Source organism: Balaenoptera ricei, chromosome 3 (genome assembly GCF_028023285.1).
Source record: "Balaenoptera ricei isolate mBalRic1 chromosome 3, mBalRic1.hap2, whole genome shotgun sequence".
NCBI lineage: Eukaryota > Metazoa > Chordata > Mammalia > Artiodactyla > Balaenopteridae > Balaenoptera > Balaenoptera ricei.
In genome coordinates this window covers 117,909,648-117,931,311 of record NC_082641.1, presented here as the reverse complement: position 1 = coordinate 117,931,311, position 21,664 = coordinate 117,909,648, and the positions used below count along the sequence as shown (strand labels likewise).

Below are 21,664 nucleotides of genomic sequence, written 5' to 3'. Positions count from 1 at the left end.
TGCCGCAGAGCAACTAAGCCCGTGCGCCACAACTACTGAGCCTGTGCTCTAGAGTCTGCGAGCCACAACTACTGAGCCCGCGTGCCACAACTACTGAAGCTTGCGCGCCTAGAGCCTGTGCTCTGCAACAAGAGAAGCCGCCACAACGAGAAGCTCGCGCACCGCAACGAAGAGTAGCACCCGCTCGCCGCAACTAGAGAAAGCCTGTGCACAGCAACGAAGACCCAATGCAGCCAAAGATAAATAAAATAAATAAATTTATTTAAAAAAAAAAAAAAAGAAGTTAAATGAAAAGTTTTTTGTTTGTTTGTTTGTTTTTTAAAGGAAGGCCTGGCAGCTGCCACTTTTGTACCCTAACGCCTAAGGAGCCCAGACCTCCTGAGGCTGTCACACTGTGAGGCCCAAGTCAGCCACACTGAGAGGCCACGTGGAAGGAGGGAGAGGGGGAAAAGGGATACTGGATGGGGGATTTTTTTTTTGCATTCAAAAGAACAATTTCTTGTTATGATGAACCAGAAGTACAAGATTTCACTGAAACTGAAACAGTTGACAGAATACGACTGAACTTAAATTAACTTCATGGGAAACAAGAGGGCCAAACCAAGCCAGTAAGAGTGGAAAAGCCCAAGCCTGGACGGGACACGCGTAAGCGTAGTAGCTTCTCAGCGTGGGCATCGCGTGACCCCTCCCAGCAGTGAGACAGCCAGCAGCCATGCTCCCATCCCTCTCTCCCTTCCAAAGCATCTGCCAAACCAAACAGCTTCTTCCTCTGTATTATTGGTGTAAGCCAACCCAATAGTGCCCCTTTAGACAGCTATAAATATGAAAGCCAAGAAGGAAAGTTTGTAAATCCCATTCAAGGGTAGAAAGTACACATACTCAACTCAGCACACTGGTTATCTCCTATGTTCCAGGCCCAGGGAGCAGAGATGAATCTTTCCTGCCAAGTCCTGCCCAAATTATAGAATCTCTAACACCAAGATTTGGGGTGATTTACTACATAGCAATAGATAACCAAAACATATGTCAAGCTTCCACCTGTGGCAAAAAGCCTTACGTTCTGGTTTGGCAAGACCTGGCTATCCAAATGGGTCTTTGAACCCAATCCTTGGGCTGACACATGCTCCTTGCCTAAGTGCTTTTGTATCCTGAGTTGCTTTTTATACAGCATCCCTACTCTTATTTCAGTAAGAAATCTCCCTGCATATCTAAGAATATTAGGAGACTCCCCCCCTTTTTTGTAGTAGGGTTTTTGCTCCTTGTGTTGCCTCTGTTCCCTCAGTGTCCCTTTTTCCTGTCTGTTTTCGTCACCATCTATCATCTGGGGCCTTCACTCAGGTCTCCGATGATCCTCTGTTGTTGGTTAATATTTAAGGCTGAGATTCTGTCACTTGCAATCTTAAGAGTCTTGACCAACACAAATGGTGGAAGCCTAAACTAAAATAGTATGAGCAAGGTTGACTGGAGTCAGACACTAAAGAGGTAAATCAGAGAGAACATGAAACCTAACTGAATTTGGAGAGAGGAGGTGCTTTGAAAGAAGTCTGTACGGGGTGCAGCTGAAGCACCTAGGAGTGGTAAATTCTATGGGAGGTGTGGGATACAGGAGGGAAAGCTTCACAGAAGTGCTGATATTCTGTTTGATCTCTCTGTACAGTTGGGCAGAACGGGAATGAGGAGTAGGGAGCGAAGGGAGCGGCATGGCTGGTTAGAGGCCATCCTCGATGGTGACATCCTTAACTCCAAGCTGAGGTAGTTACTGGATGAGACATCTGGTGGTCTTAGAAGGGGATGGGTATAATTTGCACATGGGAGAGAGGTGAATTGTTAAAAGGAAAGATCGGAGCATGGTGAACTGTCTGCCAAGATGGCCACCAACGATTCCTCTCACTCTGTATTCACATGCTGTTCCTCCTAGTGAGATGGAATCTATTTTACACCAATGCTTATAACAGCCATTATTTATTATTCAAAATAGCTCAAAAGCAGATACCCAAATGTCCATCAACTAATGAACAGATGAATAAAGTATGAACAGATGAATAAAATATGGTATATCCATACAATAAAATATTATTTGGCAAAGGAATGGAGCACTGATAGTTGCTACAACGTGGATGAACCTTGAAAACATTACACTAAGTGAAAGAAGCCGGTCATAAAAGAGCGCACATTACATGATTCCACTTATAAGAAAAGTTCAACACAAGCAAATCAATAGAGACAGAAAAGTAGATTCATGTAGGAGGAGAGTTAAGGAAATCGGAAATGACTGCCAAAGGGTTTCTTTTCGGGGTGATGAAAATCTTCTGGAATTAGACAGTGGTGATGGTCACACAACTCTGTGAATACACCAAAACCCACTGGATTGGACACTTTAAATGGGAGAATTGTATGGTATGTGAATTGTATCTCAATAAAGCTGTTGCCAAAAAAGCAGGAGTGGGGGGAGATGGCATCTATTTCCCCTCCTGCAGAATCTGGCCAGCCTTTGAGCAATAGAATACAGGGTAAGTGAGGCGGTGCCAGCTCTGGGCCTAGCCGTTAAAAGCCTGGCAGCTGCTACTTTCACACTCTTGGAAGCTAGTTGCCGTGGAAAGGGAGATGTGTAGAGAGAGGCCTCATGGAGCTAAACCCAGGCCTTCGTCATGTGAGCGAGGCAGTCTTGGACATTTCAGCTCCAGCCAAGCTGACAGCTGGATTAAGTCACACAAGTGACCCCAGGAGAGATCCCCTAAAGCCACCTCACACAATCATGAGAAATAATAAATCACTGTTGTTTTAAGCCACTGAGTTTCAGGGTGGTAATGTTATACAATAAATAACTGAATCACAACCTCTCTGAGCCTCAGATTCCACCTCTATAACATGGGACTAATGCTTCAGGGTCATTATGAAGACTATGTGAAGCTAATGCCAGTGCAAGAAATACTAGTTGGTATAGTTGTTATTATTATTAAAAATCTCCCCAGGAGACCCTTGACATATTGCAGGTGTGCTCCCTGGGAAGCCTCAATCCCACAAGCACCTGCTGCTTCCAATCACATGGTTTCCAAAAAGCTGGTTTCCTGAGAAAAACAAAGGCTTAAAAAAAAAATACAGGGGCTTCCCTGGTGGGGCAGCAGTTGAGAGTCCGCCTGCCAATGCAGGGGACACGGGTTCGAGCCCTGGTCCGGGAGGATCCCATGGGCCGCGAAGCAACTAAGCCTGTGCACCACAGCTGCTGAGCCTGTGCTCTGGAGCCCGCGAGCCACAAATGCTGAGCCTGCGTGCCACAACTACTGAGGCCCGTGCTCCTGGAGCCCGTGCTCCGCAGTGGGAGAAGCCACCGCAATGAGAAGCCTGCGCACCGCAATGAAGAGTAGCCCCTGCTCGCCACAACTAGAGAAAGCCCGTGCACAGCAACGAAGACCCAATGCAGCCAAAAATAAATAAATAAATTAAAAAAAATGCAATATCTGAAAAAATGAAATTTGAACTAAAAATAGACTACCAAAGAAGGTTCTGCTTAGATTAGCCATCTACCCACCGACCTGTCCATTCAACACTTTATTAAACCCTTACTAATTACCAGACACCAATTAAGAGTAGCTAAGACCCTAAAACAATTTCCACCTAGGTAGCTGTTAACAGAAGGGACTACACACATGAACTTCAGCTGAGAGATGGCATATGCAGTAGTAGATACATCTAAAATCATCCTGCTAGAGAAAAAAATCCCTTAAATTTCTGCAGAGAGCTCAAAGACACATGCTTAGAATACAGGCCCCAAGAATGATTCTGATTGGGGATCCCAGGAGCAATACAAAGAGAAAGAAACGAAAGGGGTCCCCAAAAAGCACATCCCTTAGTGAGAGGGGGGTCAGGGGGTCCCATTCACAGAACCTGGACCCCAGGTTGAGAGAAGAGCTTGACCACCTGGTATCCCCTGCCATACCTGGTACAGAACAGGTCTGGGCAATTAACAATGCACAGGCTGATGACAGAGAGAGAAATCCTGTAGAAAAGGATGTTAAACAGCTTTCAACTGCATTTATGAAATCATTGATAAATTGATAAAGCCTTTTAATCCTAAGAAGAATTAAGATATTATTTTTTTTCCTCAAAAACGCTGATGTAATACTTACATTACACCAAAGGTAAGAAAGAGGGCCAAACCTGTGAGTATTTTCTGCATGAGGGGACAAGGTCCACCGAGCCCAGGAAGCACTTATTCTAGACAAGCTCTGTAATGTTTCAAATCCACTGAATGGTAGTTACAGTCAGTATAAACAATACAGGCCCAGAAATGGCCTACAAACCATAGACCAGGAGGGCTATGGGTGAAAGACACGACCTAGGGAGGCACTGGGCTGAATCTATTGTTTAATACAAATGCTGGGCTGACTTTTTTTTCATTGACATATAACATATACTAAAGTGCACAAATATTAAGTGTGTGGCTTGAAAATGTTTATACCCAGATTAAGATAAAAGAATACTCCTAGGGCTTCCCTGGTGGCACAGTGGTTAAGAATCCGCCTGCCAATGTAGGGGACACGGATTCGAGCCCTGGTCCGGGAAGATCCCTCATGCTGCGTAGCAACTAAGCCCGTGCACCACAACTACTGAGCCTGCGCTCTAGGGCCCGCGAGCCACAACTACTGAGCCCACATGCCTACAGCCCATGCTCCGCAACAAGAGAAGCCACCTCAGTGAGAAGCCCGCACACTGCAACGAAGAGTAGCCCCCGCTCGCCACAACTAGAGGAAGCCTGCACACAGTAATGAAGACCCAACGCAGACAAAAACAAAAAACAAAAGAACTCCTAATACCCCAGAAGTCTCCCTGTGTCCTTCCTAGTCAATAACAAACCCTACCCTATCCTCCGACACCACAGCCAGGAGTAACCACTATTATGATCTCCATCACCATAGATTAGTTTGGCTTAATCTTGAATTGCACATAAATGAATCATATATTATGTGGTCTTTTCAGTTGGCCTTCTTTCATTCATCACAGGGTTACCTTGTTTTGAAGCAGAAACCCCAGAAACTGAGATTTATTTTCAGGAAATCCCCCTCTGATGTCATAGACCTGGATGCCAACTGCTCTGATTTATACTGGTTGTACTTCCTGCAGTCCTCCAAGCACGCGTTACAACAATTTACAACAAAACAGAACCTTGGATTGTAAAAGTTTTCCTTCAAGATAAACTAAATCTTTTAAAGGTATTCAAATCTATTCAATCTCAATATAGCCCCTGACGTGACACCATAAAAGTAAAATCTTTCCCATATTGAGCGCACAATTCCTCTTAAACTTATTTTTCTTCCTTGGCATCCACCCATTCTAAAGAACCCTCAAATTCTGAAATAAAATGAACTGTCAGTTCTGTTACTACTTTTGATTAGTAAGGGGTTAAACTATAGGAAAATCTCTGAGGCAGCCTAAGGCCCTAAATTCAGACAAATGTGTCAGGTCAGAAAAGACAGGAAAGGGACAACAGAACAGCAATAAGATACAGGTACAGATTCCACAGTCAAACTTTCAGGATTCAAATCTGGGGTCTGCCATTTCTAGCTGGGTGGCCTTGGGCAAGTCGTTACTCCACTCTGTGTCTCAATTACTTCACTGTAAAATGGGAATAACCTCATAAGACTGTTGCAAGGATTAAATGTGAATGTATGTAAAGCTCTTAGGAGAGCACCTGGCACATAATAAGCACTCGGTAAGAATGAGCTATATTCAAAAGCTGAAAGCTCTAAGAGCGCAACTATTCTGCAAACCGAAAGGTTATAATACAGTCATAACAGTCACCAAGACAGGTAGTACAGTGCTTCTCAAGATGTTTCCTTCCTAACCCTTCACAGACTGCTACTTTTTGTAAAATGCAAGATTCCATGCTCGAATGTCACAGCAATGTCAAATGGCTCTCAAAGTTTTAAAATTTTTACTCTCACTTTCTGTATTTATCTCATTGCAGCCTGATAGCCGCCCATGGACTGGCACTTGTCTGCCCAGTAAACTTTGAGTAGCACTGTTCCAGCACACAAGAAGGACTCATAAGCTGCTGACAACTCAGCTAGCAGGTTAAATAGAATTATGAAACATATTAGTAAAGAAAACCAACCCCAATAGCAGGGGCAAGAGGATGACTTGAGGGTCAGCAAGTTGAGAGATAAAACAATCCCAACAGGCTAAACCTGAAAAGCAAAACTGGCTGCCAGAGCAAGAATCCAACTGGTACTCTGCCCCCTCTCACTGCTCGAGGAGATGCCTTCAGAAAACATGTCGGCCAGGAAGTCTTCAGCCCCACAGGGGACAAGAGAAAGGAGGCAGAATTGATTCAGCCCTCCCAAGAAAGAAGTCCTTCTCAGGAGTTAGAAGCCACCCGAAGCAGTCACCAAGCTTTGGAAATGTCAACCATGGCAAACAAAGGCCAGAGTTTCTTCTCTGCCAAAGAAAACGTGCAAACATTTCCGTTGGTGACGTTGGACTGCACACATGCACACCCACGTAATACACATACAGTCGTCCCTCGGTATCCACGGAGGATTGGTTTCAGGACCCACATGATACCAAAATCTGCGGTGGCGCAAGTCCCTTATATATAAATACCTTATAATGAAAGGTATTTGCATATAACCTACGCACATCCTCCTATACACTTTAAATCATTTCTAGATTATTTATAATAAAAACACAATGTAAATGTCATTTAAATAGTTGTAAATACAACATGAATGTTATGTAAGTAGTTTCTGGAGCGCAGTAAATTCAAGTTTTGCTTTTTAGAACTTCCTGGAATTTTTTTTCCCCAAATATTTTCAATCTGGTGGTTGGTTGAATCCGTGGGTGCGGAACCTGCAGATATGGAGGACCAACTGTATACATGCCCCATTCACATCACAGTACCTGTGGTTTTAGGAGGCTCCTGAGGTCCGCCCTGCCAGCCGTACTGTGGGTATCCTTGGTAGGGGTACCCCTGAGGAGGTGGGTAGGGTCCGCCCACAGGTCCTGGAGGGTAGACCTCAGGCCCCATCGGTTGCTGTGGATAAGGTGGGTATGGAGCCGTCGGACCGGGGCCTGGATATGGTGGAGGGTTCCCTTGGTTCATCAGGGACCTGCTGAGTACACCTAAGACAGACATTGAAAGTTATTTGCATTTAATCTGGGGAAATCGTTAGGATAAAAACTGTAATCATGAGATCATTTACAAATTGCCTTAAAGATGTCTTAAACCTCTTGCACATCTTCAGCTCTGCCCATTTTGTTTCCTTCTCACCATCACAATTGGCAAATATCTTATGTATCTGTTTGCCTTTTGTCTGCCTCCCCCACTAGACTACAGGCTGTGACAGCAGGAATCACGTCAGTTTTGGGTCATCACCATGACCCTGGAGCTTAGCATAGTGACTGGCACAAGGCAGGCCCCTCAGTAAATGTGCTGAATGAAGAACAGATTATTATTTTGTTTTTTAATTCTCTAAAATATCCATAAATGTGATTGGATAGCTCTAAGAAGGAGGCAGAAAGTCTAACAGCATTAATTATGAATCAGATCAGCAGAGGCTGACCCGGTGACAGAAATCCTCCAACAAACAGGGCTGGGCCACAGTGGGGTTTTCTAACAAGCAGCAACGCCAGCAGTGAGTGACCAGTGAGGGTAAGGGTTGCCCCCACCCCGGGCACTGGGTGATCTGCTTGCTCTCCCGAGACCCACGGCTCTGAGCAGCTGAGCAGTGTGCTCGGTTGTCACTACACAGAGGGCAGAGCTGTCCACAGAGCATGCCAAGCACCTCCTCTGACCATCCAGGCTCCCAGGACGCTGGAGCACTCCCCAGGAGCCCCCACTTTGTTTTACAGGTTCCTGTTCTGGGTGGTTTGCTTCTATGAGGGAGGCCATTTCTGCCCAGTCCCCAAAGCCTTTTATCCATTCTCTTGATTGGGCCTGAAGTCTGGAGGGGGCCAGCATCTCCTTTCTATCATCTCTGTAGCCCCCGAAGTGCCTGACACAATGACTTCCTGATTAAAAGCATTACTGGGGAATGCAAAGTACATATATTCTGGATGAACATGATTGCTGTCATCTTGCTGCCTTGTACTGTCACCCCTCTCCTGTACTGATATTTAACGTTTTACCTATCGGAGTAAGTTAATAGAGGGAAGAGTCTCATACTCAAAATTTAATAATTTCACCATTAATTCTTTTTCATAATATGCAATCAATAAATTCATAAATGACTCTATAAGAAGAACAGAGTAGCCATAAAGAAAGGTTCCCGGGGCTTCCCTGGTGGCTCAGTGGTTGAGAATCTGCCTGCCAATGCAGGGGACACGGGTTCGAGCCCTGGTCTGGGAAGATCCCACATGCCGCGGAGCAACTGGGCCCGTGAGCCGCAACTACTGAGCCTGGGCGTCTGGAGCCTGTGCTCCGCAACAAGAGAGGCCGCGATAGTGAGAGGCCCGCGCACCGCGATGAAGAGTGGCCCTGCTTGCCACAACTGGAGAAAGCCCTCGCACAGAAACGAAGACCCAACACAGCCATAAATAAATAAAATTAAAAAAAAAAAAAAAAAAAAAAGAAAGGTTCCCTAGAAAATCTGCATTAAAATAGTGGACTTTGCTGGCTGCCCACACAACAACCACATCCCCCTTCATAATAAGTAAGATTTCCAGTTAAGTATCCATTCTTTCTTCCTGTAGTTCATGTGCTTTGGGGAAGCTCATTCCTTACCATTTCCAGGGTGAGCCCAATCTAACCTAAGCCAATCCAGGTCACTCTTTCTTCTTTTCCATCAAGACTGATTCAAGGACTCCAGGACTAAGCCAATCACAAATGGCACCCCTTGGCCACTCAGATTAGTTCGAAAGTGGTTTGATCAGTTAAAATCTTGGGGCTTGGGCTTCCCTGGTGGCAAAGTGGTTAAGAATCCGCCTGCCAATGCAGAGGACAAGGGTTCAAGCCCTGGTCCGGGAAGTTCCCACATCCCGCGGAGCAATGAAGCCCGCGAGCCACAACTACGCAAGCCCGCGTGACTAGAGCCCATGCTCCGCAACAAGAGAAGCCAACACAATGAGAAGCCCATGCACCACAACAAAGAGTAGCCCCCGCTCGCCGCAACTAGAGAAAGCACGCACGCAGCAAGGAAGAGCCAATGCAGCCAAAAATAAATAAATAAATAAATTTAACAACAACAACAACAACAAAAATCTTGGGGCTCTCCTGACACACTCCCAACCTTCCCTTCCCCTTAACACAGTCAAATACACGGTCTAGCAAGGACACGGCCTACAAAACTGCTGACTGCCAATCTGCAGCCGTGAGGGAGCCACCAGCCTTAAGATGAAGTAGCTACTTCAGAAAGGTAGAGCAGAAAGAAGGAAAGAAATGGGATTCCAGGGACTTCCCTGGTGGTCCAGTGGTTAAGACTCTGCACTCCCAATGCAGGGGGCCTGGGTTCAATCCCTAGTCAGGGGACTACATCCCACATGCCGCAACTAAAAAAAAAAAAAAAAAAAAAAAAAGATCCCACATGCTGCAATGAAGATCCCGTGTGCAGCAACTAAGACCCAACGCAGCCACATACATACATACATAACTAAATAATTAAAAAAAAAAAAAGAAATGGGATTCCAGATGACTTTATAATAGCTCATAAATCAGATTAAAACCCAACTTAACCTAAGCTACCTCTGTAGAATTTCCACTACTAGGAACCAATAGTAAGGTAAGCTAATGAACCCCTCTGATTGATGTTCAAGCAAGCAGACATTTATGCAGTGCTGACTGTGCCTGGCACTGTGCCAAGTAGTGGGGTACAAAAATGGATATGCTTCAAATCCTTTCCCTGGACAACAGGTTAAAAAGACAAACATAAGGATGGTGGTTTTTAGAAAAAGGGGTAAACAGACTGCTGGGTAGCAGTAGGGGCTTAAACCCAGTGAGAGGAGGTGGGAGTCAGGAGAGTGTCACTTGAAGGAGGGGATAATAAACTGAAACTTTGTAAGATGAAATCGGAATGGCTGGAAGATCTCTCTTTTGACCTCATCTGCATTCTGTCTCTCATTCTTCTTTCTTCAGGGGCCTGGCAGGGATTCAGAAAAGAACTAGAGTTCTTTCCCTTCTTTGCTCTCTGGTCTATGCCAACGTGGCATTACACTCTGACCTGGAAATGGCCTTTCCCTTTACCCTAAACCAAAGGCTCACAGTGACAAACACTGCATTCATCACGTGAACCTGGGCACCTAACTGCTGACTACTTCTGCATTTCCTCTCTCCTACCTGGAAGGCTGTGGTAAACCTAGTGAGCCCTGGTTAACACAGAAATCAGTCTCATTAACCTCCCTACAGCTATTCCATTAGTTATTTTTTAAGTCACAGAAGTAGAACACAGCCATCATAACTACTCTTTCCTGAAGTTCAGTGTGTGTGTGTGTGTGTGTGTGTGTGTTTGTGTGTGTGTCCCCTCTGTACTGACCTAATTCCATCGAAACTGTAGTTTAACTTCATTAATCCAACAAGACCCTGTAATAATGATCATTCTCCCTCTAGCAAAGTCTATACCTATATGTCTCTGAAGACACTGCCCTTCTAAAAACAATGAGCAGTGAGAAGGAACAGAGAACAAAGTGTTTAGAACTATCACAACCTCACACCTCAATGTTTCATGACTTTTCTTGATCGATCTATGTGTATCTATTCCTCATTATTCCTGGGACCCTCAAAACTCTCCCAACTGTATGTGTCCTCCCCCTTCTCCCTCAATCATGTTTCCCTCTCATTTTTAGTATGTAACTTTCTCCCTCTGCCTGAGAAATTGCTTTATGTCTGGGGTCAGGGGAACCCCATATACTACTCAGAGGCACTTATAAAGAGCATAAGCCATACAGATGCTCTACTGTCATGACCCACCCCCACCCCACACTCTGTCCTGTGTTCCCAGAACACAGTCACCTTAGAGGAATAAAATCTGGAACTATTTTCAGTTTCCTCTAAGCAGGAAAAAATTCCCAGTAAGAGAACAGCAAAAGTCATAGAAATAGCATCTGTGTCAAGATCAAAGATTCCAGAGCTGGCATCCGAAAAGCAGGAGTTCACCCAGTGGGAATCAACTGTTCCCATGCTTGTACAGAAGCAAACCCAAGTAAAGAAAGATTCCTTCACATTGACACAGTCTAGTACAAACCACTTAACATAACCAGAATATAAATGAGCTTTAAATTTAAGGTATGATACAAAACTTTAAAACATGAATGTTTTCCCTTATAAATTTGGTCGGGTGAAATGTAAGCTCTACTATAGCAGAGTGTGTTACACTGAGGGTCAAATGTAAACAGTGGAAATTGTAGCATTAAAGACAAATCACAGCTCCAAAAGAGACAGCTCAAATCAAGCAGCAGCTAAGATCCATTAAAACTGCATTGAATCTGGGCTTCCCTGGTGGCGCAGTGGTTGAGAATCCACCTGCCAGTGCAGGGGACACGGGTTCGATCCCTGGTCCGGGAAGATCCTGCATGCCATGGAGCAGCTGGGCCCGTGTGCCACAACTACTGAGCCTGCACTCTAGAGCGCACGAGCCACAACTACTGAGCCCACGTGCCACAACTACTGAGGCCTGTGTGCCTGGAGTCTGTGCTCAGCAACAAGAGAAGCCACCACAACGAGAAGCACACGAATCGCAACAAAGAGTAGCCCCCACTCGCCGCAACCAGAGAAAAGCCTGTGCGCAGTGACGAAGACACAACACAGCCAGAAACAATAAATAAATAAAATAAAATAATAATAAAATAAATTTTTTAAAAAAACCACTGCATTGAATCTATTTGCAAAAGAATTCAGAGTAATGATAGTAAAGATGATCCAAGATCTCAGGAAAAGAATGGAGGCACAGACCGAGAAGATACAAGAAATGTTTAACAAAGAGCTAGAAGATCTAAAGAACAAACAAATGGAGATGAACAATACAGTAACCGAAGTGAAAAATACACTAGAAAAAATCAATAGCAGAATAAATGAGGCAGAAGAACAGGTGAGCTGGAAGACAGAATGGTGGGAATCACTGCCATGGAACAGAATAAAGAAAAAAGTATGAAAAGAAATGAAGACAGTCTCAGAGACCTCTGGGACAACATGAAACACACTAACATTTGCATTATAGGGGTCCCAGAAGGAGAAGAAAGAGAGAAAGGACTTGAGAAAATATTTGAAGAGATAATAGCTGAAAACTTCCCTAGCATGGGAAAGGAAACAGTCACCCAAGTCCAGGAAGCATAGAGATAAACCCAAGGAGGAACACGCTGAGACACATAGTCAAATTGACAAAAAATTAAAGACAAAGAGAAAATATTAAAAGCAACAAGGAAAGGGACTTCCCTGGTGGCATAGTGGTTAAGAATCTGCCTTCCAGTGCAGGGGATGTGGGTTCAATCCCTGGTCAGGGAACTAGATCCCACATGCATGCCACAACTAAGGAGCCTGCTGGCAGCAACTAAGGAGCACATAGGCTGCAACTAAGGAGCCGGTGAGCCACAACTAAGGAGCCAGTGAGCCGCAACTAAGGAGCCCACCTGCTGCAGCTAAGACCCAGCACAACCAAAATAAATAAATAAAATAAAAATTTTTAAAAAGCAACAAGGGAAAAGCAACAAATAACATACAAGGGGGGAGTTCCCTGGCAGTCCAGTGGTTAGGACTCGGCACTTTCACTGCTGGGTGAAAGCCCTGGGTTCAATCCCTGTTGGGAAACTAACATCCCACAAGCTGCTTGGTGGAAAAACAAAAACAAAAAAACATACATGGGAATTCCCATAAAGTTATCAGCTGATTTTTCAGCAGAAACTGCAGGCCAGAGAGGAGTGGCATGATGTATTTAAAGTGATGAAAGGGAAGCACCTACAACCAAGAATACTCTACCCAGCAAGGCTCTCATTCAGATTTGACAGAGAAACCAAAAGCTTTACAGACAAGCAAAAGCTAAGAGAATTCAGCACCACCAGACCAGCTTCGCAACAAATGCTAAAGGAACTTCTCTACGTGGAAAAGAAAAGGCCACAACTAGAAATAAGAAAATTATAAATGGAAAAGCTCACCAGTAAAGGCAAATATACAGTAAAGGTAGGAAATCATCCACACACAAATATGATATGAAAACCAGCAATCATGAAAAGAGGAGAGCACAAATGTAGGATATTAGAAATGAAATTGAAATTAAAAGACCAGCAACTTAAGACAATCATGTTTATATAGCTAGTGGGAAGCAGCTGCATAGCATAGGGAGATCAGCTCGGTGCTTTGTTACCCCTAGAGGGGTGGGATAGGGAGGGTGGGAGGGAGGGAGACACAAGAGGGAAGAGATATGGGGATATATGTATATGTATAACTGATTCACTTTGTTATAAAGCAGAAACTAACACACCTTTGTAAAGCAATTATACTCCAATAAAGATGTAAAAACATTAAAAAAATAATAATACAGTAAGATTCCACAGAGGGGGAAAAAAAACCAAAAAAACTTCATGGGAACCGCAAACCGAAAATCTACAATAGATAAAAAACGCACAAAAAAGAAAAAGCAATCCAAACACAACACTAAAGTTAGTCATCAAATCACAAGAGAAGAGAACGAAAGAGGAAGGGGAGAAAAAAGACCTACAAAAACAAATCCAAAATAATTAACAAAATGGCAATAGAAACATACATACCGATAATTACCTTAAATGTAAATGGATTAAATGCTCCAACCAAAAGATACAGAGTGGCTGAATGGATACAAAAACAAGACCTGTATATATGCTGTCTACAAGAGACCCAATTCAAATCTAGGGACACATAGAGACTGAAAGTGAAGGGATGGAAAAAGGTATTCCATGCAAATGGAAATCAAAAGAAAGCTGGAGTGGCAATACTCATATCAGACAAAGTAGACTTTAAAATAAAGACTGTTACAAGAGACAAAGAAGGACACTACATAATGATCAAGGGATCAATCCAAGAAGATATAACAATTGTAAATATATATGCACCCAACATAGGAGCACCTCAATATATAAGACAAATACTAACAGCCATAAAAGGAGGAATCGACAGTAACACAATAATAGTGAGGGACTTTAACACCCCACTTTGATCAATGGACAGATCATCCAGACAGAAAATCAATAAAGAAACACAGGCCTTAAATGACACATTAGACTACATGGACTTAATTTATATTTATAGAGCACTCCATCCAAAAACAGCAAAATACACATTCTTTTCAAGTGCACATGGAACATACTCCAGGACTGATCACACGCTGGGCCACAAAGCAAGCTTCGGTAAATTTAAGAAAACTGAAATCATGTGAAACATCTTTTCCAACCACAACACTGAGATTAGAAGTCAATTACCAGAAAAAAAAAAACTGTAAAAAAACACAAACATGTGGAGGCTAAACAATATATTACTAAACAACCAATGCATCACCAAAGAAATCAAAGAGGAAATCAAAAAATACCTACAGACAAATGACAATGAAAACACAATGACCCAAAACCTATGGGACACAACAAAAGCAGTTCTAAGAGGGAAGTTTATAGCAATACAATCTTACCTCAGGAAACAAGAAAAATCTCAAACAACCTAACCTTACACCTAATGCAACCAGAGAAAGAACAAACAAAACCCAAAGTTAGTAGAAGGTAAGTAATAAAGATCAGAGCAGAAATAAATGAAATAGAGACAAAGAAAACAATAGAAAAGATCAATGAAACTAAAAGCTGGTTCTCTGAAAAGATAAACAAAATCAATAAATCTTTAGCCAGACTCACCAGAAAAAAAAGGGAGAAGGCTCAAATCAATAAAATTAGAAATGAAAAAGGAGATGTTACAACTGACACCACAAAAATACAAAGGATCATAACAGACTACTACAAACAGCTATATGCCAAAAAAATGGACAACCTAGAAGAAATGGACAAATTCTTAGAAAGGTACAACCTTCCAGGGCTGAACCAGGAAGAAATAGAAAATATGAACAGACCAATCACAAGTACTGAAATTCAAACTGTGATTTAAAAACTCCCAACAAACAAAAGTCCAGGACCAGATGGTTTCACAGGTGAATTCTATCAAACATTTAGAGAAAAGTTTACATCTATCCTTGTGAAACTATTCCAAAAAATTGCAAAGAAAGGAACACTCCCTAACTCATTCTATGAGGCCACCATCACCCTGATACCAAAACCAGACAAAGGTACCACAAAAAAAGAAAATTACAGGCCAATATCACTGATGAACATACACGCAAAAAGACTCGACAAAATACTAGCAAACCGAATCCAACAATACATTAAAAGGATCATACACCATGATCAAGTGGGATTCATCCCAGGAATGCAAGGAGTTTTCAGTATCTGCAAATCAATCAGTGTGATACACCACAATAACAAATTGAAGAATAGAAACCGTATGATCATCTCAATAGATGCATAAAAAGCTTTCAACAAAATTCAACACCCATTATGATAAAAACTCTCCAGAAAGTGGGCACAGAGGAAACATACCTCAACAAAATAAAGGCCATATATGACAAACCCACAGCTAACATCATACTCAATGGTGAAAAGCTGAAAGCGTTTTCTCTGAGATCAGGAACAAGACAAGGATGTCCACTCTTGCCACTTTTATTCAACATAGTTTTGGAAGTCCTAGCCATGGCAATTAGAGAAGAAAAACAAATAAAAGGAATACAAATTGGAAAAGAAAAAGTAAAGCTGTCACTGTTTGCAGATGACATGATACTATGCATAGATAATCCTAAAGAGGCCACTGGAAAACTACTAGAGCTAATCAATGAATTTGGTAAAGTTGCAGGATACAAAATTAATACACAGAAATCTGTTGCATTTTTATACACTAACAACAAAAGAGAAAGAAACAATCCCATTTGCCATCACATCAAAAAGAATAAAATACCTAGGAATAAACCTACCTAGGGAGACAAAAGACCTGTACTCTGAAAACTATAAGACGCTGATGAAAGAAACTGAAGATGACACAAACAGATGGAGAGATATACCATGTTCTTGGATTGGAAGAATCAATATTGTCAAAATGACTATACTACCCAACGCAATCTACAGATTCAATGCAATCCCTATCAAATTACCAATGGCATTTTTCACAGAACTAGAACAAAAAAAAAATTTTTTTTTTCTCATGAACCATGTGCATGGCTAAAATTTTTTAAAATTTGTATGGAGACACAAAAGACCCTGAACAGCCAAAGCAATCTTGAGAAAGAAAAATGGAACTGGAGGAATCAGGCTCCCTGACTTCAGGCTATACCACAAAGCTACAGTCATCAAAACAGTATGGTACTGGCACAAAAACAGAAATATAGATCAATGGAACAGGATAGAAAGCCCAGAAATAAATCCAAGTACCTATGGTCAATTAATCTATGAGAAAGGAGGCAAGACTATACAGAAACGACAGTCTCTTCAAAACTGGTGCTGGGAAGACTGGACAGCTAACATGTAAAAGAATGAAATAGAATATTTTTTAACACCATGCACAAAAATAAACTCAAAATGGATTAAAGACCTATATGTAAGACCAGATACTATAAAACTCTTAGAGGAAAACAGGCAGAATGCTCTATGACATAAAACACAGCAATATCTTTTTCGATCTGTCTCCTAGAGTAATGGAAATAAAAACAAAAATAAACAAATGGGACCTAACTAAACTCAAAAGCTTTTGCATAGCAAGGGAAACCATAAACAAAGTGAAAAGACAACCCACAGAGTGGGAGAAAATATTTGCAAACGATGTGACCAACAAGGGATTAATCTCCAAAATATACAAACAGCTCATGCAGCTCAATATAAAAAAACAAAACAAAACAAAAAAACAAAAAAAACCAACCCAATCAAAAAATGGGCAGAAGACCTAAACAGACTTTTCTCCAAAGAAGACATACAGATGGCCAACAGGCACATGAAAAGATGCTCAACACTGCTAATTGTTAGAGAAATGCAAATCAAAGCTATAATGAGATATCACCTGACCCCACTCAGAATGGCCATCATCAAAAAGCCTATGAACAACAGATGCTGGAGAGGGTACGGAGAAAAAAGGGAACCGTCCTACACTGTTGGTGGGAATGTAAATTGGTACAGCCACTATGGAGAACAGTATGGAGGTTCCTTAAAAAACTAAAAACAGAGCTATAGTACGATCCAGCAATCCCACTCCTAGGCATATATCCAGAGAAAACCATGGTTTGAAAGGATACATGCACCCCAGTGTTCACTGCAGCACTGTTTACAATAGCCAAGACATGGAAGCAACCTAAATGTCCATCAGCAGATGAATGGATAAAGAAGATGTGGTACATATATACAATGGCATATTACTCAGCCATAAAAAAGAATGAAATAATGCCATTTGCAGCAATATGGACGTGGAGACTATCATACTAAGTGAAGTAAGTCAGGCAAAGAAAGACAAATATCATATGATACTGCTTATATGTGGAATCTAAAAAAAAATGATACAAACGAATTTATTTACAAAACAGAAACAGACTTACAGACTTAGAGAACAAACTTATGGTTACCAAACGGGAAACATGGGGGCGGGGAGATAAGTTGGGAGTTTGGGATTGACGTGTACACACTCTGTATTTAAAAGAGATAACCAGCAAGGGCCTACTGTACAGCACAAGGAACTCTACTCAATATTCTGTAATAACCTAAATGGGAAAAGAATCTGAAAACAAAGATACATGTATATGTACAACTGAATCACTTTGCCGTTCACCTGAAACTAACACAACATTGTAAATCAACTATACTCCAATATAAAACAAAAATTAAAAAAAAAAAAAAGGCTGCACTGAACACTCTTATCTGAGGATCCCACTCAAGACATGCTCAGAGTCATAGGATTTTCAGTCATTCAGCCATACAATGAGAAGAGCAGAAACTATTCTTTCGGAAAGTGGCCCATGGAGGTAAGATCACAATAAAAGACCTCATCAAAGTAGAGACGAAGGAAAGAATAATAATTTTCAAAGTTATTTTTTAAATGACAAGACACCTGGTAGCATGGCACTGACCCTGCAGGCAGTAGGGTGGAGAATGTTCCTCTGGAAAAACTGAGCAGCCCTAAGGGGAAAAAATTATTGATAATAATACTCGAGGAGACTTCAGTGACTCACCCAGTCACTCCACAGAAAAGCCCATGCACGCAGAACTTCTAATCAGCTTTTTATTGCCTCATAAATAAATGAATGAACAAGGATTATCAAGACATTTGAGGAAAGCCTGCAACATAAAAGAACAAAACAAAACAGAAAAAAGAAAAAACAACCCAAACGTCCAAAAAAAAAAGAATAAATTATGGTACATCTATATAATAGTTCCTTTGCAATTATTCTTAATTTGAAGCATGATATAATAGTAAGTGTAGAAAAATGTAAAAGCATGATCCCATTTTCTTTAAAATAAATATTAATAAATGGATCAGTGTTACAGAATGAAGAATTCTACAAGAGACCCACACAGTAGTCACCTAATTTAATAGAAAGGCACCACTGCAACTCAGAAAGTAAAAATTAATCTTTCCAATAAATAGTGCTGGCTATTCTAATGGGAGAAAATAAAAAAATGAACCTTGATCTCCATCCTTATAAACCAAGAATAATTCACACTATACCCTGGACACAATCACACTTTTAGAACAAAGTTTATAATATATTCATGACTTTGGAAATATTTATCTTACGACCCAGCAACTCTACTCTTAGATATATACTGAAGTAAAATGAGTGCGTTAAGTCCACCAAAGACATATGTAAGAATAGTCAGTGACTTCCCTGGTGGTCCAGCGGTTAAGACTCCGTGCTTCCAGTGCAGAGGGCGCGGGTTCGATATCTGGTCAGAGAACTAAGATCCCACATTCCCACATGCAGCACGGCATGGCCAAAAAAAAAAAAAAAAGGAATGGTCAAAGCAGCTTGATTTATTATAGCCCCAAACCGGAAACTATCCAAATGTTCATCAACAGCAGAACAGAAAGATTACGGTATAGTTATACAATAGAAACTGCCCAGCAATAAGGAAAGAACAATTACTACATGCAGCAACGTGGATGAGTCCCAAAGACAATGATGAACAAAAGAAGCCAGACTCAACAGACTTCACACTGTAAGATTCCATTTATATGAGGTTCAAGAACAGCCAAAACGAATCTACGGATATTGACTGGAAGAGGCACAAGAGGAGACTTCTGGGATGATGGAGATGTTCCACATCTTTGAGCTGAGTCATGATTACATGGAACAGTTTTGGAGTTGTACATTAAGATTTCCATGCTTTGAGCCGCACAGCACAGGAAGATCAGCTCGGTGCTTTGTGACCACCTAGAGGGGTGGGATGGGGAGGGTGGGAGGGAGGGAGATGCAAGAGGGAAGAGAAATGGGAACATATTGTATATGTATAACTGATTCACTTTGTTATAAAGCAGAAGCTAACACACCATTGTAAGGCAATTATACTTCAATAAAGATGTTTAAAAAAAAAAAAAGATTTCCATGCTTTGGCAGACAAGCCTGGGAAGGGCTGAGGGGACAGTCCTGAGGAGCCTTGATTAAAACGGGAAAAAAAGAAAAAAAAAAGATTTTCATGCTTTAAGTGTACAGTAACAGTAGACAGACAAAATTTGGCTAGAAGGAAAAAACATTTATAGTGGTTTTCCCTGGGTGCTGGAATTATTGGCAATTGTTATTTATTCTGTATGTTTGAAAATTTCAATAAGGAACCTACATAGTCAGAAAAAAAATAAGTTTTCTTAGTGCTTTTTGGTATTTTCATGTTATCCACCTCTTTTTTTTTTTTTTAATGGCTAGAATGCCTCTGTAGACCTCCTGTCCCCTTCTAGTGCCCCAATTTCCCTTCCTATTATTAATTTTCCCTTGTGGATAAACTATTTTATATATGTTCTTCACTGCTTTTTACAGTGATTTTTGTAATTGTGATTCTTTTTTTTGGGGGGGGGCGGGCACGCCATGCAGAATGTGGGATCTTAGTTCCCCGACCAGGGATCGAACCCGTGCCCCCTGCAGTGGACATGCAGAGTCTTAACCACTGGACTGCCAGGGAAGTCCCATGATTCTTTTTTTCACAAGACACTTCAGCTTCTTAAGTTCTTTAAATGTTTTTTCTCTGCTTCAAACTGAGAAGTCACTTGGCTAAGTACCAAACATGGGGTTAAAAAAAAATTCTCTTGGTTACTTGCAGACTTCCCTACCTTGGAACTATTCTTATCTTCAAAGCCAGAAGTCATGCTTATCCCTCCATCTTTACATATCCTTCTTGGGAATTTATAAAATTGTTAAGTTTTTTTTAAAAAGGGCTGATTTTACTCTAAAGACCTCCTCTGTGTCTTTTCTGAACTCCCTAATTAGCTGGCCTTTTAATAGGATCTTCATAAATAGATTATTTTATACACTAGGTCCCTCAGTTTTTCTTGATTCTCATACCCATAATTTTGGTTATGGTTTGTTGGGCTAAAAAAAGCTTTAGAATTACTGGTTTTGTGCTGCTCTATCATCTCAGGTTTACAGTTTTTGTTAAATTTTGGCATTGATGTGTTTGTTTATTCCATTCACACAGTCATTTGTTCCTTCTATAAAAAGTAGAGACAGTAGGTCAGGGAAGCCAGAGAAGGCTTCTAACGGGAAGCAATGATCACACCCGAGAGTTAGGCAGAAAGGGAAATGCAGATTACTCAACCTTCACACTCCGGTCAGAGATAACGCTCACAAACAGCCTTGCTAAGAGCAGACTTTCAGGATCACTGCAGCTTCTTTTTCTATAGTTATCCTTTATTTCTTTTAATAGGAGTCATGTAATTTTATTCGTTTGCTTGTCAGATACTATTGGCAGACCTAATCATTTGTTTATTCAACATTATTAAGTACTTACTACATGACAAGCCCAGTACTGAGGATATGAGAGAAAGAACTCTAGCTCCCTTCCTCTTCCCCTTCAGTATCACTGATAATAAAAATAAAATTATTGGGACTTCCCTGGTGGCACAGTGGATAAGAATCCACCTGCCAACGCAGGAGACACAGGTTCGATCCTTGGTCTGGGAAGATCCCACATGCCATGGAGCAACTAAGCCCATGCGCCACAACTACTGAGCCTGTACTCTAGAGTCTGCGAGCCACAACTACTGAAGCCCACACGCCTAGAGCCCGTACTCCGCGACAAGAGAAGCTACCGCAGTGAGAGGCCCGCCCACCGCAACAAAGAGTAGCCCCTACTCAACACAACTAGAGACAGCCTGCACGCTGCAAGGAAGACCCAACACAGCCATAAATAAATAAATTTATTTTAAAAAGTAATTAGAAAAAAGGTTGTAGCTTCCACATCAACTATTGGAATCCTTTAAAATAAATTAATAAAATTAAAATTAAATTATCTTTTCCATTCGTCTGTTATTGCATCAGATGGAAAATGCTGGAAGTTCTCCAAATTTCAAGGGTATGGTGAGGGGGGTTTGGCTATACAGACTAGACACTTGGGCTGGTTCAGAGGGCGGTCACCTCAAAGAGTCATGCAAGTTTAATGAAACTCAGGTACAAGTAGAGCCTGAGTGACCCCGCCAACAGGGGAAGTGGGTCCA

The 21,664-nt window shown here is 41.6% G+C and overlaps 2 long non-coding RNA genes across 2 annotated transcripts in view; both read right to left on the bottom strand.

The window, feature by feature from the left end:
- LOC132362568 (uncharacterized) overlaps positions 1 to 6,989 on the bottom strand; it is a 28,152-nt gene extending 21,163 nt beyond the window's left edge. The window contains exon 1 of the long non-coding RNA XR_009502400.1: positions 6,898 to 6,989. This is a non-coding gene — a long non-coding RNA (uncharacterized LOC132362568). The remainder of the gene's footprint in view (positions 1 to 6,897) is intronic.
- The window catches only part of LOC132362569 (uncharacterized), a 70,302-nt gene that overhangs the window by 36,636 nt on the left and 12,002 nt on the right, over positions 1 to 21,664 (bottom strand). The gene's annotated exons all lie outside the window — the stretch shown is intronic.